General features: G+C 45.3%; 2 protein-coding genes across 16 annotated transcripts in view; one reads left to right on the forward strand and one right to left on the reverse strand.

Moving 5' to 3' along the window:
* Window positions 1–7,020, forward strand: part of GLT1D1 (glycosyltransferase 1 domain containing 1) — a 186,026-nt gene extending 179,006 nt beyond the window's left edge. For 10 of the 14 annotated variants that reach the window (XR_009566406.1, XR_009566404.1, XR_009566410.1 and 7 more), the window contains one exon: window positions 1,171–7,020. The gene's annotated coding sequence lies outside the window, so the exon portion shown is untranslated. Of the gene's footprint in view, window positions 1–16 lie in introns of all 14 variants that reach the window. The other 4 variants (XR_009566409.1, XR_009566411.1, XR_009566412.1 and 1 more) reach the window with 4 other exon arrangements.
* TMEM132D (transmembrane protein 132D) overlaps window positions 1–24,758 on the reverse strand; it is a 640,506-nt gene that overhangs the window by 30,190 nt on the left and 585,558 nt on the right. The gene's annotated exons all lie outside the window — the stretch shown is intronic.

Here is a 24,758-nt window from a genome sequence, read left to right on the forward strand (position 1 = left end):
GCTCAATTCCGGACAGACCTGTGTTTCATCCCCAGCACTTCCTCTTCTTTCTTGGCGGATAAACTCAGTTTCTGCTGAGCTACTGATGTAATTACATTTCCCCAGCCCATTACAATGAAGCGGCTACAGCTGTAACTAATCCCAAGAGGAAGACGAGAGGAGAATGGGCCGTTTACCTTCGTCATGAAGTACATACGAATAAGCCTGGGACGGGGGAGGGGGGGAGACGACTGATGGTTAGTAATGGTGCTTCAAGCTTTTCTGTCAGTTCCCACAGAGTCATGATGCGACCCGGCTCAGAAATAATGGGACGTCTTCCTGGAAGTGTGCTCGTTTCTAGAGGGATTATGTATGTTGACGTTAGAAAAACCTAGACCCACCAGTAGGCACTCTTCTGGGATACTATCTCCTAATAGAAATTGTATCCGAGCGGTTGAGCACCACATCCTGGAAACTCATCCCCTCCATCCTTCCAGAATTTAGCAAGAAACTAGCTCAGTGGGTCTGAGTTATGCCAACATAAGAACACAATTCTTCCAGCTCAGGGCTCCTTAATCTCTGTGTGATGGAGAAAACTATTTTTCTTTAATTTCCATCTGGCACAGACTCACACTTTTGTAAAATACAATAAAAATGTGTTTGGAGGATGTGTCAACGTTGAGTTACTATAAGCCTTTCTATCAATAGATGCTTACCCTTGATTTCTGTACCTGGCTCACTGAGGACGTGTAGCAGAGAATATGTGGGCCTGGGCTCATCCACGGACCACCCTGAGCTCACAGTGATGAGAGGCGGTCCTCTCCCTGGCCAGAAACTTCCTCTCGAAACATCATCAACACGGCATTCCTTGCCCCTCCCAATCTCTCGCTAATTTACACGGTGCACAGGGCCAGGCCACCTTCTGGAGGATGTGCCCTGCTTGCCCAGCCGTGTCTGACCCAAGCATGCCTCTCTGTGAGATGAGGGGAGCTCGGAGCATCGTGTGCTTCTTAATAAATTTCCCTTTACTTCTGCTCAATGCGAAGCGAGAAGTACATGGGCTTTAAAATCAGCCCAGGCCAGACGTACAGACAGAATATTGAAATGCGCTGATAATGATATCTATAATCGCGCTCTATGTTTATACCTATGTATCCATAGTCACATAAATATCTGTGGCATCTATTTCAGTGGCATTCCAGAGCCAATTAAAAATCTTCGCACTCAGTCATAAAAAAGAATGAAATAACGCCACGTACAGCAACGAGGATGGACCTAGAGATGATCATACTGAGTGAGTCAGACAGAGAAAGACAAATACCATGTGATGTGACTTCTATGTGGAATCTAAAAAAATGATACCAATGAACTTCTTTACAAAATAGAAACAGAGTCACAGAATAGAAAACAAATGTATGGTTATCAAAGGGGAAAGAGGGGGCAGGGATAAATTAAGAGCTTGGGATTAGCAGATACAAACGACTCTGTATAAAACAGATAAACAACAAGGACCTATTCAACATCTTGTAATAACCTATAATGGCAAAGAATATGCAAAAGAATAGATTTATACGTCTGTACAGCTGAATCACTTTTCTGTACACCTGAAACTAACACAACATTGTAAATCAACTCTGCTTCAATTAAAAAAGAATCTTTGGGTGGTTTTGAGACCTTGGGGACATGGCTTTCTCTCTCTTGTCTCCATTTCTTCATTTTCCAGCAAGATCTTGTTTGCAGTTTCTGGCCCCCAGACCTCTCCTCCAGCAGAGTTCCCGGAGCTCTTGAATGTACGTAAGGAAGGGACAGACGTCAGAAGCGGCGAGAAATGCTACAGTGGGTCTCTTCTATCTTAGTTTAATTAGCGTAGATAAGATCTCGTGTACACGAGCCCACTCAAGGCTGTAAGCATCCCATTCGTATCTAAGGAATTTGCCTAATCGAAGAACAAAAATACGACAGCACTACGGGATGGTGGGTGAATGGTATGGGAATAACTACATGAAATACGTACACATTTGGCAGGAGTTTATGTGAGGGATTGAATTAGCATTCCGTGAATTAACACAGGGTCCTACTTCAATACATTTTTCAAGAGTCTGATCAAATGAACTAGCACCGAGAGTTTTTTTCTATCTTAGTAGCACTGAAATTTTAAATTTAACAAAGAGCTTTTCTCTTATTAGCATCAGGCAGTTACAAGAGAGGGCTAAGGTCTCCATGAAAGGACGTGTCATGAGCGCTAACACATTGGGACACTGAGATGCCAAGAGTCATGAAGAGGATATCACAGCTGCGGTGATTCGGGGTGTGGGACGCCCTGCAGTCGGAGATGACATCGGAGGGATGCAGTCCCAACGAACTCAATGGTTTCAGGGAAACATTTAGAGGAAAAGCATTTGGCGTCAAGGACCGACAGAAATGCCCACGTCAATCACAGAGGCCGAGAGAGAGGGACTCATAACACGAACGAACACATTTGCGTCCAGGCTGTCCTCTCACGCGAAAGGTACCAAAGCACACATCTCCTTGATTACGTTTTTGATATTTCTAATCACTCACATCGAAAGAGTGCTTCTTCTCCTCACCTTAGAGCTTTTAAAGAAAGACTAAGACTAAGCCTTGTGGAACAAGGCACAGACAAACCTTTCCCGCCCCCTCACGCCAAATGCCTCACAGGCCCCAGAGCCAAACCACCCCGGAGCACCTGAGGCTATAACTTCATGACAGCGGCCGGGATTCAACAACCATCAGACGTGGGGAGACTTGCCCAGGGCCTGAGGCTTCCGGCAGGTCCGGAAGCTTTCCCAGGAGCCAAATGTTTGTCCTTTACTCGTATACAAATGACAGCAAATAAGCCAAATGCCCCAGGAAGTCGACCATTCAAGAGGATGTAAACAAGCGACGCTCCAGGCACGTGCTAAATACCGGGGCTTCTGAAAACGCTCCTATCTTACCCTAGAGTTTTGGCCAGGCTGAAAGCAGAAGGCCACAGAAACACGCCCTCAAGCCAAGAAAGAAGCAACTAATCCAACCACAGCAAAACAGATCTTTGCTTAATCGGCGTATCTAATTTTCTGAATGAAGATGTCTGGCTGATCAAGAGGAAGGGTGAAGATGACTGGCGTTCTGTGCCGGACACCTCCTGTGTCTTGTCTCGTACGCGCTCACCTGTGATGGTTCCTCCTGCAGTCAGCATCTGCAGGCGTAGCCCAGAAGATTGTCTCCGACTGCCACGCTGACACCTGGAGGAACCTGTTCATGGGGGTGACCAACCATCCCGAGGTGCCCAGGAGGGAACTGCATCCTAGGCTGTGGGACTTGCAGCACTCAAAGTGGGGCAGTCCTGGGCCAATCAGGGCAGCTGGTCGCCTCCTGTTGGCCGCAGGGATGCACGTGCACACTTGAAGCGCAAGGGCGCTAAGAGTCCTGGTCGCCCCTGGACCAGTGGGGGATGGGAGCTGGTAGGCGATTACTCCCCCTCGTGGTGTCCTGGGCAGATGATTCTCAGGTGCCCTCTGCACGCCTCCCGAGGGTCCTGAGCAGGACTGAGCCCTGTGGCCCACAGCTCTCTGGTGGCTTTCCTCCTTCCCTGCGTCACTCTCCCCAGTCCTCCAAGCCTGCTCCTTGGGATAACACTGAAGTGAGGTGGACCCTCCATCTCCACGTGCCCACGTGGCTCAGGACTCGCTGAGGAGAGCGTCTCATTTCCTTGCAGTCTTCAGTTAGTTGAAGGTGCAACTGGCCGATAAAAGTTCTATCCACAGCAGTTGTTGGAGCTATGGGAATACAGGCAGGTATGTATTTCCTCCAGGGTTACTAAGGTGGGAGAAGATAAACTGAGAGCTGTTGGAAACCATATTTGCCACCTAATGGAAGAGGCTGCCTGAGAACAAACCCGGTACTTAGGGAAGCAGAGCCAAGAGATGGAGAGAGACAGGTCCTCGGGACATCTGTTGAGCTGCTGGATCCGGCAGTACCTGAAGCTCATAGGATTTTAAAGTTATAGGAACCAACACAGTATTGTGTATATTAAATTAGTCTGAGTTGGGTTTTGGTCACTTGCCAGAGAAAGAGTTCTGAAAACCCAAATTACTAACAACAGAGCTACGTATGACACTGCCCTTTCTCCAACCAGCCTTGAAACGTTTGTTCTCATCAAGTACACAGACAGAGACAAGCAGCCTGGAACTCTAGCGGGGGCGTGGCTTGTTGCTCTCCCTCTGCCCACCTTGTGATTCAGGACTGGCTCCGTTTCCTCCTCCTGACAACAGCTTTAGCTCAAGGTAATCCTTTTCCCTGACACAGACAGGGGCTGAAAATGATTCAGAGCCTTTATTCTTTGCCAGACACTGTTCCAAGGACCCTGTGCACATTATCTCACAGAGGCCATGTGACCGACGTGTGAGATAATTTGTATTATTATTCCCATTTAATAGTTAGAAAAGTGAAACTCCAAGAGGATAGCTTGTCCGGTGGTATTCAGTAAGTGACTGATGGAGTCCTATTTCAAGCCTAGGCCGCCCGCCTCCTAGCTTGGGTTCTTCACTGTTACACGAGGTACGGGATTGTGTTCTTGGCCCTTACAAGGCATATTTCCAAGGACTGAGGGAGACTCTGGGCTCAGCAGGTCAGAAAAAGGTTGTCTGTGGTTAATGGTCTGATCTTTGATGGTGGACAGACCAGCCCACTGTAACCACTCGTTATGGGGTGACGTTGGGCACTTAAGCAAAGACCTAAATGATTCCTCTCATGGCCATTCCTTTGATTATCCCACTTCTTCTGGGATAGACCTCATCCCGCAATTGGCACAGGTCTTGGCTGGACCCATCACAGCACCTGGCTACAGTGACCTGTCCAAGGATGTGCCCTCAACCCAAGCTGGACCAATCAGAGTCCTGCCCTCAACCCAAGCTGGACCAATCAGAGTCCTGCCCTCAACCCAAGCTGGACCAATCAGAGTGCTGCCCTGGTATTTTGCTTCAAAGGAAAGTCTATGAAGAGGCATTCTTTCATCCTCTCTGGTCATGGGTCTCCATGATGGAAGAAATACATGAATTTCTCGGGACCGTGCTCCCACCGCCATGGGGAAAGCTTGCTGGGGGTAAGAGGAAATTATGTGAACACAGGTAGGAAAGACCAGCCAGGATGGAGAGATCAGAGACTGAGGACAGTTCCTCGGTCTTTTCTGATCGCTCACGATCTCGACAGTTCAGGGAGTATCATTCAGTTATTTGGGAAAATGCCCCCTGATTTGGATGTGTCTGGTATTTACTCATGATTCAACCGAGGTTATGCATTTTGGGGAACAGTGGTGTGCCCGTCTCGGGGGGACATTAGCACCACTTCAAAACTCTATTCGAATTTGAAAAAGAATAGATACATGTGTATGTGTAACTGAGTCACTTTGCTGTACACCTGAAACTAACACAACATTGTTAATCAACTCTACTCCAATATAAAAGAAAAATTAAAAAAGAAAGTTCTATAGCTTCCATGTATAAGTTCTAAATGAAAACCAATCACCATCATCACCTTTTATGATTGCCAACCCTGTGCCAGGTACTGTGTGAATTCCTTCATAGTCACGAACTCATTAACTCTCACGAAAATCTGATATGATAGGTACTATCACTACCTCCATTTACCAAGTTAGAAACTGCGGGTCGGGGAGACTAAGTAACCTGGTAGTAAGTGGTTAAGTTAGACCTTGAATCCAAGTCTTAGTGACTGTATGTCCCATATTATATTCACCCTTCCTCGAATCCGATATTCACCCCTTTCTGCCCATACAGTGTTCAGTGCTGCAATGTGTCTACTTTCCTAAGTTCCCTTGAAGGTGCCTGGCTATGTGATACCTTTCGGAGAACAGGAAATAAGCTAAAGTGTTCTGGGAATGTTTGACTTTCCTGATATAGTTTGTACTCCTTTCGGTTTCATTCTTTGTCCTGTTTGGAATGTAGACCCGTGGCTGGAGGTGAGGCAGCCACCTTGCAACCATGAGGCAACAGACCTGAGTAAGAAAACCAACCTGCTAAAGATGGTGCCGCAAAACCAAAGAAAGAGGCTGGCTCCCTGTTAGCATTGCTGAGCAGCTACAGCAGCTCTGGACTCCAACCTGTGGACTCCTTGTCACAAGTCCAATCACAAAAATAGAATTTTGGTTTTGTGTACGTTGCTACTGTCAGATCCTTGTTATTTTTAGCGATGTGGGATCCTGACTGATGCCCAAACACAAACACAGCTTCCTTCTGTTTGAGGCATGCTAGTTTCTAAACTTTTTTTGTAAAATTTTTAGTCAAATTTGGGGGTCACCAAAGTCAAATGGCTCCAGAGGGTATATGCCATAATATAAATAATAAATAACATAAAGAAATGAGTTAAATGTGAACTAGAAAGCTCCCTCCCAGGCAGAAGAAGAGCAGCTGTTAGATTATCTCGCTGTTGCCTTGTGAAAGGGGCCAGCTACCAGTCGTTTCATTCTCTAAGAGAAGCTATAAATCCCATTCTAATATAACTTCTGACGCAACAGCTCCAGATTTTAAAATCTTGGCCACTATTCTAAAGCTTTAAGGCCAAACACAATGTGTGCATTGGCTGCACGCGACCCAAGGACCTCGAACTGGCAACCTCTGACTTAGACGAAAAAGCTGTGGCATCATGATATTTATTTACTTCAGGGATATAGGAGAAGAAGAGTGCTTCAAGAAAGCAGGCTGGAACTTTGTGATCTTTGAACCAGCCATAAAGACAAACAGCAGAAACACGCTGACAAATAGAATCTTCTCACATGGCCACTGTTCGTCAACACAGAGGCTGGAAACCATGAAATACTGTGACGGGAAGCCCGTTCTTCCAGCCTCTGCTGTGTCTCTAACTGTAGCACCCACACCAATGACCCCCACCTTCATTCTGATGACAAATGGTTGCCCCCAGACTCAGCCTTGGACGCTGACTTTTGGAGTTGGAAACAGCAGCCCTGACTATTTTAGTAAGAGCACACTAAAATCCTCCCCTCACCCAAACACTTTTTTTTTTTTTTTTTTGCAATATTAGTTGAAGCCTGCAGGGAGCAGGAAAGCTGAGTCCCAGTTTATAGTTAGAAAAAGAGAGGGAAAAAAATTATCAATTCTCCGAGATCCAGCAGGAGGAAATTTGATGTTGCCTGGAGCACATGATGGCTTGGCATGACTTTCAAAGTTTTTCTCTTTCCAGTAGTTTCTGGCTCCAAAGAAGGTGTGTGTGTGTGTGTGTGTGTGTGTGTGTGTGTGTGTGTGTGTGTGTGTGTTGGGGGGTCTGAATGGTTTTTGAATTGCTGTTACTTGCAATGCTGGTTTTCAGAATCTTCGACTTCCATGGCTAGAATGGCCACCTAACCAATCAGATACCAGCTGTCAACTCGCGGTTCAGTCACAGAGTGGAATCTTGCTGAACGCCCACTTTGGTCACAGAGAAGACCCAAAGGGGTAAGGACAGAGGGAGAGAAAGGAAGCCTATGTACCCGACTGATTCCACTTGCCACTGGTAAATAATGACATAAAAACACATTTGAAATCTTGTCTCTGCCGCAGAACTGTTGCCTGGTCAAATAAACAATTGGTTCTTCCAAAGGCTGTATGCGCTTATTTTAGTGTAGTTCAAAGTCTGTAGAAATACATGCGTTTTTCAAACCTGCCATGAACTTGTCCCTCTTTTTTGTTTATTAGGATATTATTCACGTAACAATAATATTCAACAATATTAAGCGTACAGTTTGATGGATTTTGGTATTTGCATACAATCGTCACAATCAAGATACAGAACAATCCTTCACCCTGTGAGTGTCTTCATGCCCCTTATGGGATTCCCTTCCCACGCTCCTGACCGCAGGCGACTACTCATTTGCTTTCTGTAGTTATCGTTTCTTTTCCCCCCAGTACTTCATACAACTGGAATCCTACAGTATGGAATTTTTAAAGTTTACTTCTTTCATGTAGCATCATGTTTTTGAGATTCGTTCACTCCTTTGGATGGCTAAGAAGCACGCCCTCGTATGTGTATAACAATTTGTTTATCCATTCACCACTCACTGGACATCTGGGCTGCTTCCAGGTTTTGGCTTTTATGAATAATATTGCAAAGCCCCGACTTTTGCCTTGATTTTTAGCACTGCACCTCACACTGATGGTCTTGCAGATCTTACTTAGAAATATATAAAAATAGAGAGATGGAAATAACTTGGCTTTAAACAAGTTTGTCACTGGTATCCGTAAAACTATGAAAGCCACAAGAAGGTTGATGCCCTTGGTGTTTATGTTCCTTATCAGGTTCAATGGCCGACACGATTAGATGGGAAATCATTCATTCAGCCAACAAATGTCAATTGAGCACATTTTTTTTGCAGTACGCGGGCCTCTCACCGTTGTGGCCTCTCCCGTTGTGGAGCACAGGCTCCGGGCGTGCAGGCTCAGCGGCCATGGCTCATGGGCCCAGCCGCTCCACGGCATGTGGGATCCTCCTGGACCGGGACACGAACCCACGTGTCCTGCATCGGCAGGCGGACTCTCAACCACTGAATTGAGCACTTTTGATGTCAAGCCCTGTTTGAGTATTTGGGGACACGATTATGAATTAGACAGAAAAGGTCTTGGTGCTTTTGGAGATTACAGTTTAAAATAGGGGGTGGGGCAGGAGGTGCACAAAGTGAAAAAATAAATGAACAAGAGCACTTCGGGTATTTAAAGGGCCTGATGGTGAGCCCTGTTTTTGATTGAGTGATCAAGGAAGGCCTCTTTGAGGGGTGTCGATAGGAAAAAAATGTGGTCGTTTAGGGAACTCAGTTGACAACTGTCTTTAGACTTAATTGAAAGAGACCAGGCATAACCTAGGACAAATTATTGAAAAATAGGCTTCTTTGGGGCCGCGCTCTAAGACTCAAAACAAGCACCATTTTCATGGAAATGACAAGATTGTTTAAAGGTAAGACTAGCCGGAAGCAATAAACTGGACATTTTCTCATAAGTGGACAAAATGTACGTATGACACAAACCGTGTCCCACTAGTCACCGATCTGTGGTGCATCTGGGAAGGTGCCCCCAGGTCTCCTGCTCCGAAGACAGAGCCCGTCACCTGCACGTACGTCTTCAACCTCAGCAGATGGTGACCTTGATCCTCTGCATGAGTGAAGAACATCAGATGCCCCCAAAGGAATAACAACGTGAATTAGAGACGGACAGATGCACAACCATGGTGTCAGTTTTCATTTATATCCAGTTTCTGTGTGGCTCAGTGGGTTGGTTTCATATTCTTTGTTTACTGTGTGTTCTGCCGAGTTTAAAGCGTTTATGAAGATCTGATATATTAAACTTGTGATTTTAATTGAATGCTTGGAAGTTTATAATCGATTATGTTTATAATCAATATTTAAATCTCATCTGTAAAATTTGTTGAATTCAAAAGTATTAAACTTTTTGGGCTTCCCTGGTGGCGCAGTGGTTGAGAGTCCGCCTGCCGATGCAGGGGACGCGGGTTCGTGCCCCGGTCCGGGAAGATCCCACGTGCCGCGGAGCGGCTGGGCCCGTGAGCCGCGGCCGCTGAGCTTGCGCGTCCGGAGCCTGTGCTCCGCAACGGGAGAGGCCACAGCAGTGAGAGGCCTGCGTACCGCAAAAAAAAAAAAAAAAAAAAAAGTATTAAACTTTTGAATGGGAGGAATATATGACACTTTAGGGTGTGTTGGCTGATTGGTTAAAGATTGATCAATTGGACAGGAGAGACAATACGAGGAGTTGTGAGCACTGTCTTCTGAGAACAATGGTGCCATTGGGAAATTCTCTCTCTCCACGGCTTTCCTTTGCTGCCCTCTAGTCATAAACCTTCTCAGGCAAGCATGCCCCTTTGGGTGTATGATGTCTACTAGCAGTGCCAGCCAATTTCCCAATAATACACGCTAATTTCCAAGATTGACTTTCATTGGACCAAGCTGGGTCCCATGACCATCCCTCAACCAATCACTGTGACCAGAAGGATAAAATTTTCTATTCTGCAAGACTTGAGCCAGAGAGGGTTGACTTGGTCCACTCAAACCACAAGCACACACGGGATACTCCTCTGCCCCTCCTCAAAAAACCTCCAGGGGAATGGCCAGGCCGAACCAACATACCCTAGATTGATGAAAAGCTGCAGAGATAAGGAGAAACAGCAATTCTGAGTTCCTGGCAGCCCGTGCAGATGACAAGTTTTTACTGAATTCCTGTGCTTCTAGACTGTTCTTATTTTCCCCCTGAAAGCCAGTACAGTTTGAGAACTCAAATGACGCCCTTCAGAAGAGAGGTGAGCAGATCTGCTGACCGGCCTGGTGACCCCGCCCACTTTGGCGCTCCCAGAGGAAATTCCCTGGATTTTTTCAAAAAATAAATTTATTTATTTTAGTTATTTGTTTTTGGCTGTGTCGGGTCTTTGTTGCTGTGCACAGGCTTTCTGTAGTTGCAGCGAGCGGGGGATACTCTTCCTTGTGGTGCGCGGGCTTCTCATTGCTGTGGCTTCTCTTGTTGTGGAGCACGGGCTCTAGGTGCATGGGCTCAGTAGTTGTGGCTCGTGGGCTCAGTAATTGTGGCTTGTGGGCTCTAGAGCGCAGGCTCAATAGCTGTGGCACACAGGCTTAGTTGATCTGAGGCATGTGGGATCTTCCCTGACCAGGACTCGAACCCGTGTGCCCTGCATTGGCAGGCAGATTCCTAACCACTGCGCCACCAGGGAAGTCCTGGATGTTTAATTTGGAGCTGTCTTGTGACAGCTGAGTGCTGCCCTGATTCATTATTTAGCATTTCTCTTGCTGGACCCTTATCTACTCAAAGAGCTGACCAGTGGCCTGAGGGCTAAGATGATATCTTCTTACCTCTCCTGGTATCCTTTCCTACTCCTAGCATTGAGGCTTCCCTGCAAGAATCTCAATTAATGAAGAAGAAACATGGGGAGAAAGGAAAAGAGGGATGAACCAGGGTGAAGGACTCAAGAACAAGCAGAGCATGGAAAAGACACGGCAGGAATCACGTGCTTGTCACTCTGTAGTAGACGTTATACTAATGGCCCCTGATCACTCATGCACCCCCCGACAGTGTCCAGATCCTTGGGAGTCCCTTCCCATATCGGCTCTGGGCTTCACGTCAAAATGATAATTTTCCAACTCACTTTGGCTAACGTAACATCAGTGAGCATGACACAAAGGCTTGGTAGGTGCCTACCTGTCCTTTAGGAGCCCAGGGAGCCCCAGCCAGCCAAGTGGAGAAGGCTGGTGCAGAAGAAACGAGGTCACCAGCCGACAGCCTAGCTGACCGCCAGACCTGTGAAAGGGTGTCTGGGACCATCCAGCCCTGGGTGGGCTTCCAGACGACTGTAACTGCTTGCGAGATCGCTGCAGCAAGTCTAAACTGCAGTCATACATATATTTGCATATAACTGATTGCTGTTTGAAGCCACTCTGGTTTTTCATGTAGTAATAGATAACTGACACACACTCCATTTGCAATCATCAAAGGCAGTATGTGTGTGTGTGTTTATATATGTACATATAAACACATATATGAATTATTTATATGCGTGTATTATTTTATACATGCATAGTGAGACACAGTGTTCCTACAGAAGCACATATAACCAAAACAAAAGTTGTAAAAAGCAAGGCTTGCTTTTGCTACATCATGCATGTTATTTCCTTTCTTTTCATCCCATTCTTTCTCTTGTTCCCTCTCTTCTGCTTTCTCTAATTCTGGTTAACCCACTAAATAGATTTCACAGTCCACTAATGGCTCGTTACTCACAGTTCAGTCCCTGACCCAGAGAAGAGGTTTTTTAACCAACGAGGAGGGAGCGGTTGGGGGGATGAGCTTCCAGTGGTCTTTCCTTAAATTTATATGAAGATTTCTTAGTGTAAGTGGGCATGTGCGTTTTCCAGGAGAGAACCACAGGTTTTGTCAGGTTTAAAGACCCTGCCACTCATCCTGAGAGTCACCCTGTCTGGGTGACATCATCCACAATCACATGGTCACCAAGGTGACAGTGAAAACCCTGAATCTCTGTCTCCAACCCTGAGCTCTGGGCTCACAGCCAACAGCCTACTGGACATTTCCAACTGGATGTCCATTAGTTTCCAAACTGTTTCAATTTTTTTATTGTGTGAAAAAAATTTAAATAATTTAATACATTTAATGCCTTTCTTTCAATTTACACTATGACAAATTACAAAGTATTGCTCACTTCACAAAACAAAACCATTTCCAGATAATTTTTTTTTTTTTTTTTGCGGTACGCGGGCCTCTCACTGTTGTGGCCTCTCCCGTTGCGGAGCACAGGCTCCGGACGCGCAGGCTCAGCGGCCATGGCTCACGGGCCCAGCCGCTCCGCGGCATGTGGGATCTTCCCGGACCGGGGCACGAATCCGTGTCCCTTGCATCGGCAGGCGGACTCTCAACCACCGTGCCACCAGGGAAGCCCTCCAGATAATTTTTGACAGTATCCAGAAGTACGTAAGCTACAACCCACAAACCTGTACAGTTGGGAGGAACGATAACAGCAGGGACCCTGCAGAAGCATCTTGACCCCTGTGGGCCAACAGAGGCCATCCACACAGTCCTTGGGCTGTTCCAGGATGACAACTGCGCAAGTCCTCTGCCCCAAATGAGCTCCTCCTATCATTTTCCAAGCCAGAAGCCTGAGAAGGCATGCTTTTTTTTTTTTTAATTGAAGCATAGTTGATTTACAATGTTGTGTTAATTTATGCTGTAGAGCAAAGTGACTCAGATATATAGATATATACATATATATATATGCACATATATATTCTTTTCCATGATGGTTTATCACAGGATATTGAATATAGTTCCGTGTGCTATACAGTAGGACCTTGTTGTTTATCCATTCTCTATATAATAGTTTGCACCTACTAACCCCAAACTCCCAATCCACCCCTCCCCCACCCCCTTCTCCTTGGCAACCACAAGTCTGTTCTCTATGTCTGTGGGTCTGTTTCTGTTTCTTAGATAAGTTCATTTTTGTCGTATTTTAGATTCCACATATAAGTGGTCTCATATGGTATTTGTCTTTCTAACTTATTTCACTTATGATAATCTCCAGGTCCATCCATGTTGCTGCAAATGGCGTTATTTCATTCTTTTTCATGGCTGAGTAATATTCCACTGTATATATCTACCACATCTTTATCCATTCATCTGTCGATGGACATTTAGGTTTCCATGTCTTGGCTACTGTGAATAGTGCTGCTATGAACATTGGGGTGCATGTGTCTTTTTGAATTAAGAGTTTCACCTGAGTATATGCCCAGGAGTGGGATTGCTGGAACCTATGGTAGCTCTATTTTTAGTTTTTTAAGGAACCTCCATACTGTTCTGCATAGCGGCTGCACCGACTTACCTTCCCCCCAACAGTGCAGGAGGGCTGGGAAGGCATTCTTGGTGTCTGCTCGACACCCACCAAATCAGTCACCCAAACTGGGTCGGTTCTACCGATTTTACCTACTAGACATCTGCAAATCCTTCCCTCCCGTCTAGACTTTCTGCAGTTTCCCTGGTTCCGATTCTCATGATCTGTTCCCTGGATCGTCACCATCCCTGTCCACTGGCTGGCACGTCACTTTGATTTGTCAGGTCTAGTTTCTACCGCAGCTACCAGAGTGGTCTTTGAAAATTACGAATTGCTATGCCACCACTGACCCGTCTGAATTTACATTAGTCACCCAAACACCGCACTACGGAACGGCAAATAGTAACACTCCTTTGCAAGGAAGAACCACACTTCGTCGTCCGGCCCCTGCTCAACTGTCCAACTTATGCTACGTCCCACCTCTCACTGGAGTTTTCAGCAACATTTCCCTCGAATCGACAATGCTCTTGCTCTGCATAGCCAGCTGGCAAACTTTTACCCATCTGCCAACTCTCAGCTAAATATGACCTCTTCTAGGAATAATAACAACACAGTAGTTCTGCTGGGCACAGAGCCCCCTCTTCCAAGGGCTTCATGTGAGTTAGTTCATCTGACCTGCACACAGCCCGACCAGGGAGGTGCTGTGTGTATCCTTATTTTACAGATGGGGAAACAGGCACAGGCTGAAGTTCACATAGCTAATGAGAGGGCACGGCCAGGACTCAGCCCCAGGCAAGTCTGGCTTTGAACTCACACTTTGCTCACTTAAAAAATGCTTTTTATTTGGAAATAATTTCAAACTTACAGAAAAGTTGCAAGAATAATACAAAGAGTGCCCTTGACCTACATTCATCTACTGTTAACATTTTACCCAGTTGCCGTAGTTTGTTCGAACCATGAGTCTATTCTCTATTGTCACTCTATCAATTTATCTATCTATCTATCTGTGTTTTCTTTTTGAACAATGTGACAGTGAGTTACATACATCGTGGCCATTTGCTCTTAGAGACTCAAGTATGTATTTCTCAAGAACAAGGATATCCTTCTTGAGAAATACATAGTTGAGTCTCTAAGAGCAAATGGCCGTGATAACCACGGTGCAGTTATCAAATTCAGGAAACAACATTTTATTTAAATTCATCTAATCTTCCTTCCATATTCCAATTGTCTCCACTAACCCAGGAATCATGTTTTTCTCTCCAGTACAAGAGCCAGTCTTAGATTGGGCATTGCATTAGGTGTCATGGTTTTTCTTTAATTTGGAACATTTCATCATATATCGCTTATATGTGGAAGCAAAAAAATGATACAAATGAACTTATTTACAAAATAAAAACATACTCACAGACTTAGAGATCGAATTTATCGTTACTGGGGGTGGGGGGAAGAATAGATTGGGGGATTGGGATTGACATATACACACTACTATATATCAAACAGATAACCAACAAGGACCTATTGTATAGCCCAGGGAACGCTGCTGAGTATTCTGTAATAACCTAAATGGGAAAAGAATTTGAAAAAGAATAGATAAAAGAATTTTGGAACACTTCCTTGACCTTTTGTTCTCTTTCACAATATTGACATTTTTGAGGGATACTGCCAACTTTTCAAAATAAGATGTTCTCCATTTGGGGTCCGTCTAACAGTTTCCACAGGATTCGATAACTCTATGCCTTCCCAGCTGGGATGCTACCAAGGGGATATTGTATCTTTCTTGGGGGAATCCCAGCCATAGGCACTAGATGTCCATCTGCCCCTCATTAGTGATGTTAATTGACGCCCTGGTCAAGGTGTTGTCTGATTTCTCCACCCTAGAATTACTACCTTTTTCCTCCTTGCAACGAATAAGCTTTCTTTGGGAGACACTTCAGACCGTGAGAACATCCTACTCCAACAAACACCCCCTCCCACCCTAGATTTAGCATGACTGACGATTCTTGTCGGAATCAACTTCAGTATGATTGTTTCAAAAGCATGACTTTCCATTTCTAGCACTCTCTCCTCGTTTCCTGGCCAGCACCTGCACATATGCCATGGTTTCCTTCATTCTTCCAGATTTAGGCATCCCTCATCTATTTGCCCATGCTACTATAAGAGTAATGTATTGCCTTGCAATTGTTTCGTTTACCTAGCTTTTTCCTCTATTAAACCTACAAGCTAATTGAGGGCAAGCACCCCACCTTTTCCTCTCTGTATCCACAGCGCTTATGAAGAGCTTGTCCTAAAATCTGCTTTTGAATGAGATAAGTCTGTAGCCTAGTGGGGTAGACAGACCAGTGGCCCCCCAGATGTCCACATCCTAACCCCTGGAACATGCTGCCTTACATGGTAAAGGGAACTTTGCGGATGTGATTAAGTCGAGGCTCTTGAGATGGAGAGATGAGCTCTTTGGCTACCCCAGACCCCTTCCTGGGACCCTCACGACATGCCCATTATACAGCAATTAAAGGCAAGGGCAGGCTTCTGGCATTGACTCTGTGTCTGCTGCCTGCCTCTGCTACCTTTGTTACATATTTGTATATCACCTGTCCAAAACCCCGTGCCTTTAATATTATTATTTAGTTACTCTGTACCTTTTATAAATTCCAGCTTGATTGAAGTATAAAATTGTAAGATATTAAAAGTGCACGTGGTGAAGATTTGATCTATGTATACATTGTGAAAGGATTCTCCCCATTTAGTTAATTAACCCATCTCTCACCTCAGATATTTATTTTGTGTGTGTGTGAAGATTTAAGTTCTACTCTCTTAGCAAATTTCAATGATATGATACAGTGTTACCACCTCCAGTCACCACAGTGTACCTTAAATCCTCACACCTCATTCATCGTATCTACCTTTGAATCAACTCTCTTTTAAAATCAATTCACTTTATGAATTATATGAAACATTTAAATAGCTACATAGTTTATTTTTTTTAATTTTTAACATTTTTAGCTGCGCCGCAAGGCTTGCAGGATCTTAGTTCCCTGACCAGGGATCGAACCAGTGCCCCCTGCAGTGGAAGTGCAGAGTCTTAACCACTGGACCCCCAGGGAATTCCCTAAATCAATTCGCTTTAAAACAAACAAGCAACACATTCTGGGTTTCCGTGGCTGGGCTGGGACATTTTCCCTGCGGTCCTCCAGCCTCTGTTGCTAGGTGATAGGGTGTTGAAATAGAGCATTTTTCTATATTCCTGCCAACTTGAAAATTCCATCAGCCGAGGTCTTAATGCAGAGACTCCAACCCATCTCATCTTCAATCTGCATTTTGATCAGTGTCAGGGGAGGGAAAGCAGGGGCAATCGGGCTTGTTAACTCTCCAGTCCTCTTAACTTTCTGCTCAATAAGGCAGGCGCACCACGAATGTGCTTGAAAATCCCCCCGGGTGGGACCTGAGATAGGTCCGGGCTCTGGCAGGAAGGCACTGCAATGAGCAGCAGTTTGCCTTGGGCTGGCCGCCCTTTCAAGAATCTCCAGCCACTGCTGCAAGGGCGTTTTCTCCCCCAGACAGAGAAGGATTCCGGCGCATCCAGGGAGAGAATCGGCATTCCTGGAGTCCGGCGCTCTCTCTCTCCTGTAACACAGAAGTTATATCCTGCGTATCTGGCATTTCCTCCTATAAATGTCACCCCCACCCCTCCCCGTCGCCTTCCACTGCTCTGAATCACACAGGTCTTTGCAAACCATTCCCAGGCTTCAGTGTCAGCTGGCTTCCAGGTAGGTCAGGCCACCTGGAGGTAGGGGTGGGAGGGGTAGGAGCGGGGATGCTGGGGGATGTCCCCACTCTTTCTGTGTCTTCCATAGCATCTCTGGTAGGGGCTGGGTCCCTCCGTGGTTCTGCAGACACCGCCTCCTCCGTTCATCCTTCCAGACCTACCGCTAATGGTACGTGCTGTTGCTAATCTCTCGGTTCTTTCATCATCTCCCCTTTGCCCTTTCAGCTCCTTGACGCCAGTCCCACATCTTAAGTTGCCTCTCTGGAGCCTGCTGCCTTGGTTTCCAGTGTCCTGATTGGACTTTGCTTAATGCCCTGACTTTGTATCCAGCTGGCGCCAGGTATGGGAAGAGAAGAAGGATTCAGACGTGATGATGTATCAGGTGCAGGCCAGAGAGACGTGCGTAAGGCATCCTTGGGGGAGCGGGTGCTCACCGATCACAGAGTTTAAATGTGGCATTGCCCACAGCAGAATCCGAATATGGTGAGATCAGGGGTTTCTGCCTACAGACATGGACATAGATGTCCTGTAGCTTTTTCTGTCTCTCCCCTGAGGCTGGATCTCGGCGTTCAGGTCCCAGTGATATGTCACAACCTCCTAGGCTCTGTTGGGGAGACAGGAAGAAGAGCTGTACACACTAATCATTTCTACCCTCGACTTTTCTGTGCTTCCAGCTGACTTGGTGAGGCATTTTCATAGTTCTAAACAAATATGATAAATATTCCATCTGAAAAATGAATAAGTGCTTTTCAAAACTGCCAACTCAGAAGGAAGTTGGCTTTTCCCAGAACCCCAGGCTTGGCTGACTGTGGCCGCCACCAGCAAGACCAGGATTTCCTGGGACCCCCTCGTTTTAACTGAGAATCAGCAGAGAGGCAGAGTTATCAGGTGAAGTTTATCAGGGTGACTCTGGGGGTGGTGGTGGTGCTCCAGCATCTTCGCCTGTGCGCCTGGGATGACGTCGGCTGATTTCAGCTGGGAGTCATTTCATGGACTGGAACCTGACATGGGAAATGTATTTTGCAGGAGTGAAGCCCTTTAGAAGTCGGGAGATGATACATCACAGCTGCCCATTCCAGGCAAGACCATTCAGAACATTTACTAAGTTTCCGGTTACTCTTTCACTGTTACAATTTTCTTTGAAAATCATAATTCATCTTATGTTTAAAATGCATGACATCGTCACGTTTCATCGCCTCTTTTCTGACAACTGAGAACAGCTTGATAGATTGCTGGGTGGTCCGCAGACCACAGTTTGAGATGTTCTGGGGATGCAGTGAGGGGGAGTGACAGAGAGACAGTGCGCTGGTGGGATTATAGTTCAGTAGGGTAGCAGAGACACAGGCAGGTACCAGCGTCCAGAGGGACACCTGTATCATTCAGGTTTGAGCGCTACCTTCTTGCACGTTTTCAGAAACTGTGGAAAATATGCTTAAGTTTCCCCAATTTTGCAATTTATATTAGAGAGCTAGGATGAGATGACATAGATTTATTCAATAATTCAACAAATATTGACTCTTTTTCATCCATGAGGATTCAAGATTTACAGAGTGTGTAGAAGATGGATCTCGCTTTGGGATACTCTTTCTTCAACGTTTGGCATCCTCAGATCATTTAATGAGGATTTGGATGCAAAACACAAATTTATAAATAAAAAATAATATCTTAAAATGTAATAACAATGATACTTATATTACTAAGAAGGGTCGTATTTCTGATAATTCCCTGTTACATCTCTGAGTCAATGACAGATAGCTTGCACCCTAAGCCATTTTTCTCACTCACTTGGTTACTTTTCTCTCCCTTCCTTCCTTCCCTCCTTTCTTTCTTTTCTTTTTCTTTCTTTCTTCCTTCTTTCCTTCCTTTCTCTCTCTTTCTTTCTTTTTCTTTTCCTTCCTTCCCCCTTCCTTTCTTTCAAGTTTTTTTTTTTTTAAATGTGGACAATTTTTAAAGTCTTTATTGAATTTGTTACAATACTGCCTCCATTTTATGTTTTGGTTTTTTGGCTGTGAGGCATGTGGGATCTTAGCTCCCTGACCAGGGATCGAACCCACAGCCCCTGCATTGGAAGGCGAAGTCTTAACCACTGGACCACCAGGGAAATCTCTCTTTCTTTCCCCCCTTCCCTCTTTCCCCCTTCCTTCATCTCTTTCTTTCTTCCTCCCTCCCTCCCTCCCTTCCTTTCTCTCTCTCTCTCTCTCTCTCTCTCTCTCTTTCTTTCTCTATCTTTCTTTCTCTCCCTTCCTTCCTTCCATTCTTTCTTTCTCCCAGCTCATGAGAGACAGCAGGTAGAATGCATTGGTTCTAACAGCTCTGTATGTCTGAAATGACCACAGACCCAGAGCCTTTGGTGTGGCTTTTAATTGTCAACTGTTTCCTTAGAGTTATGTAATTCCTGCCCCTTTTGCCGCACACTCCCTAAAAGGACATATTCCCAGGACATCTTTGATCACATTTACACCTCTCTGGCATTACAGAGTCAAGATCAAGAAGCATATTGTTGACCACAAAATAATGAACAGAATATGAAGTCATCTAACATTTCTTTCTCATTCACACAGGGAACAGCATACACACAGAACTGTTTTGTATGAAACACACGTTATCAGTGATTCCTTACACTTGTAAAATAAAATATTTGTGAGAATACACAAATACGAATGATTGCTTTTCCACATAGAAAGCTACCTGATAAAGGAACTTACCAATACCGTATGGCACTCTCTCTCCAAGCATCTCTCGCATTCAATTTGCACCTGACTTTGCAAGCTTCTTAGAACTAGTGTGCTAGGTACTCATTTTATGGTACAAGGAATACATACATCTTTGTTGGTGATTATGTAATTTTGATTTCTTTACCTTTAACCATGATGCTAGTTTGGCACAAAAAGCATTATGTTGCTCGTGTTATAACGGGTTTATCAGAGAGATACTTCTTTGGAAATGTCGCAAATATTTCCATGGCTTCCTGTCAGTTTAATAAAATCCAATTTTCAGGGAGTCATTATCATTCTTACTAGTTGGTCTTTTCTCTTTCATGAAAACTCATCATATTTTCAGATTCACCAGACTCAGTACCTTCAGATCTACACTTGGGATCTGTCCACTCTTTATGTTAATATCATCCTTCTAGATAAAATACTAATATTGCTATTTTAATCACTCAGTTTGACACTTAGTTAGCCTGTGTGGAGTCACTGACCTATTTTTATGAATTCGGAATACAATGACAACACGATAGAAGCAATCCACCTTGCATACTTAACAAATGTCAATGAAACCCACAAATTATATAAAAATACAGTAGCTGATGTTAATTCCACCCTGATCACTGAATGTTCGCTGCAAATAAAACCCCAGGCCATCTGGTCTTTGCAGCGCCCACACAGCTTTAAAGTTATAATGATTATTAAGAACAGAATGCGGTTTCCTTGATAATCACAGCCCCTATTTACAATGTATGACATGTCTAACTCCATTGTTTTTTCCCCTGCAACTGTCAAAGCACTTGCTAGATGGCTAGATGTAATCTATTAGGAGCAGGGTGTGGAATTTATAGCACAGTGTGTTGGTGGAAGAGTAGTTCAGTTTGGCTGGAAAAATACTTTTTTTTTTTTTGCGGTACGCGGGCCTCTCACTGTCGTGGCCTCTCCCGTTGCGGAGCACGGGCTCCGGACGCGCAGGCTCAGAGGCCATAGCTCACGGGCCCAGCCGCTCCGCGGCATGTGGGATCTTCCCGGACCGGGGCACGAACCCGCGTCCCCTGCAACGGCAGGTGGACTCTCAACCACTGCGCCACCAGGGAAGCCCAACGCCATAGACTTTTAAAACAGGTTTCAAATATAAAACCCCAGAACTTTCTGGTTAGCAAAGCTTTCTGCAGACATTTAGCATGATAACTGAATTATCTCAAGGAGCTATTTCAGAGAGCTGGGAAACATTTATAAGAGATCCCTTCTATGTTAACAAAACAAAGGCAAGCATATCTCACTTCTAAACCAATCCTTTATGTGTTTCCAGTAATTTTACAGTCTCTTATGTAACTGTTAATGTGTAAGAAGTTAGATCATAATCCCACTCTTTTCTTTCAGCTTCCAGTAAAGCATTACTCCCCAGAACTTGCTGGTTTTATGTCGAACTGCTAGGTTCTCCCTATATTTACCTTATCGTTTTGGACAATTCCAATATTTTTTCCTGACTTTTAATTTTTCACAGCCCCAGCAATGCCAAGATTTTTGTTAGGATCTTGTTTAAAAGCTAAAGCTTTGAGCAGATTCCGAGATGAAACTTTCTTCTTCCTCTATGGGCTCAAACCCACTTCTTTTTCGCTGTTACCCCCTAAATCCCCGAGTCATAAATTTCTCTTTGCTTCTCTCTACAACCTGGATTGATTCTCACCTGGTGGGCACATTAACACGCTGGCTGGCTTCTGTCCCAATTATTTGGTACCTTGGCCATTCTGGACCATGAACTGTTCCGAGTACCAGCTCCCCTACTTAGGAAACAGCTAAACAATCCCCTGAACCTCCTGAATCCTCTGCCCTCTTCTCTCCCCTCAGGCCCTAGAACTTGGAACTTATACTCCCTTCTTGAAAAATAGTTGGAATAGACAGGAAAAACCGAAATGCCCCTCATTGAGAAACAGATTAAATAAATCACGGTACATCCACGCCACAGAATACTACAGAGCGGTTAAAGCAGAATGATGCAATTCTATGTATGTGTGATATTGTGATTCACAATAAGAAATACATATTTGGTCTTCTCCATGGTTCCTGACTCACAGCTCCCCAAACCCTTGGAATTTCCTCAGCTCTCAAAACAATGGGAGCATCTTTTGTTGTAATATTTGGTCTCTCATCCTCAGTTCCTGAAAAACTGTTTCGGAGCCATAAAGATGAAATGGGTGTCTTCTTATTCATAACAAGTCCCCTTCCTCCTCAACAGCGTTCATGCTAATGAGGTGACTTTTGGAAATCATTTAAAGGTGGGGAAGCTGGCTGCCAGGAGAACCACCCTTGAATAGAGTGTTGGAACTTTCAGTCCCACTCCCTGATTTTCTGGAGCAAAAGGGAGAGGGGTTGGAGGTTGAATCAATCACCAATGGCCACTGATTGAGTCAATTTTGCCTATGTAATGAGGCCTCCATAAAAACTCCAAAAGGATGGGGTTCAGAGACCTTCCAGGCTGGGGTATCAGAACACATCCATGTGCCACTGTGTCAGGGCCCAAACTTCACTAGGACAGAAGCTCCTCTGTTCGGGACCCCACCTGATGTATCTCTGTCTCTGCCTGTTGATTTGTACCCTTTAATATCCTTTATAATAAACCAGTAATCTAGTGAGTAAACTGATTTCCTGAGTTCTGTGAGCCATTCTAGCAAACTAGATGAACCCAAGGAGTAGGTGTGGGAACCTCTGATTCATAGACAGTTGATCAGAAGCACAGGTGATGACCTGGACTTGCAATCGGTGTCAGAAGTGGGATGGGGGGGGTGTCTTGTAAGACTGAGCCCTTAACCTGTGGCATCTGGTGCTGTCCCCAGGTAGAGAGGGTCAGAATTGAGTTGAATTGTAGGACACCCAGCTGGTGTTGCAGAATTGCTTGCTGGTGGGGAATTCCACCCCTCCCCACAAACAGACACACATTTGAATGGATTCCTGAACTTTTAGTATGCTAATCTGATATGATCTCCGAGTTTCAGGGTTAAGTGGAAAAAGCAAGGAGCAAGACCCTACAAATAGTGTGATACATATTTGTATCAAAAAGGAGGGGGTTAGAACTGGATGGGCATTTGAACTGGTTGTTAAGTAGAATGAGTAACTCATTTGGATGAGCTGGGCACTGGGGTTCAGGTGTGCCGTTACATCATTTCACTGTCAAGACAGCATTAAAGTTAATATATGAGTCCTATAACCAGACAGCCTGGGTGCCAATCCTGGCCTCTCCACTTACCATGAGTCACCATAGGCAAGTTATTTAACCCCAACGAGCCTCAGTTTTTCCTTCTCTATAGTGGGGATAATAATAGTATTTACCTTATATCATTGTTACAAAGATTATGTGAATTAATATATGATTATTAATTGGCTCATACTAAGCACTATATGAGTGTTAATTATTATATAATCCCTGGTTGGAACGCTTTACCATGGACATGTAAAGCCTTTGGTAAATTAGGGGAAAATGTGTGAAAAAAAATAGATGAAGGTAAAAAAGTAAAACACTTCACACACAGACCCTGATTTGGACTCAGAAGACCTCCTGTCAAGCCCAGGAAATGAATGATCTTTTCACTGCCTGCCACCTCAGATTACCAAAGATGAAAGCAGAGAGAAGCAAGGCTGCCTAGAGAAAAAGACAGTACTTTTGAAAAGGACTAAATAACAGTGTCCACATGCAATAAACACCAAAGGACACGGTACCCAGAGGTTCTCAAGTTGGGGGGCTCCAGGCATCAACTTGAAGGTTGACTTGAAAATTCAAATGGACACTTGGAGCCTCCAGCCCACCTTCTATGGTGAGACCTTTCCTGGCCTGAGAAACTGAAAACAGCAAGAGCTCCACACTCTTCCTGTCAGTTCAGTTCAGAGCCCACTTCCTCTTCACCTCTTGGTCATGACCCTGTGGTTCTCTTTGTACATCCCTGTGACCCCTGCATGGCCAACGCCAAATTCCCTTCCTCCCCCTCCCCCTCCCAGAGGTAGCAAACACACCAGACTTTTACTGATTGTTTCAGAGTAAGAGAGGGGTCTGCTGGGCAGAAGAGGACAGACAACAGTTCCCCCTGCATGCTGGACAGACTGCCAGCAGCACAGAGTTGCACGTCCGACCACTAGGGGGCGCCCCTTGACCATGGAGCTCCATCGTTTCTTCCTAGTCCCTTCTCTTTTCTTCCTTCCAAATGTCAGTCTCCAACTTCTAGGTTGTTGCTTCTGTTCTTGCAGCACTCGCTTCATATTCGTCCCCTCCTTCCAGATGATGCCTCGTTCTTAGGGTTAAAGACAGTAGCGGGGGCTTCCCTGGTGGCGCAGTGGTTCAGAGTCTGCCTGCCGATGCAGGGGACGTGGGTTTGTGCCCCGGTCCGGGAAGATCCCACATGCCGCGGAGCGGCTGGGCCCGTGAGCCATGACCGCTGAGCCTGCGCATCAGGAGCCTGTGCTCCGCAACGGGAGAGGCCACAACAATGAGAGGCCCGCGTACCGCAAAAAAAAACCCCCAAAAACAAAAAAACACAGTGGCGGGGTGGAGACAGTGCCTGGTGGAGGGGGTTGTGGCTTACTTTCTGTCCTTCAACAGCTATTCAGGTGGCCTCCTGAATCTGTCAGCAGTTTCCCGAACCCAGGTTCTCTGATACAGCTTTGCCTCTCTCTCCATCCCTCTGCCAGGCAGGGGCGGGGTTGGAGGACCACTGAAACAGTCATCCAGATTAGGCCTCCTGTCCTATGCCGACAGGCGGTCGCCACAGGCCCCCTTGAGGATGACCTACTTTGCTGTGTCAGAATCCCATCATTCTAAAAATGCAGTGTTAGGAAGCATCTAATGTCCTGGAGAAAGAGGGCAGTTAAAACCTGGGGGCTTCTAGAGCTGGGCCCTCCTAACACTCCTTTGGTTCTAGGAAGGAGGTAGATTTTTAAATCGTGTGACGGTACTGAATGACCCC

This window comes from Globicephala melas, chromosome 13 (genome assembly GCF_963455315.2).
Source record: "Globicephala melas chromosome 13, mGloMel1.2, whole genome shotgun sequence".
NCBI classification, from domain to species: domain Eukaryota; kingdom Metazoa; phylum Chordata; class Mammalia; order Artiodactyla; family Delphinidae; genus Globicephala; species Globicephala melas.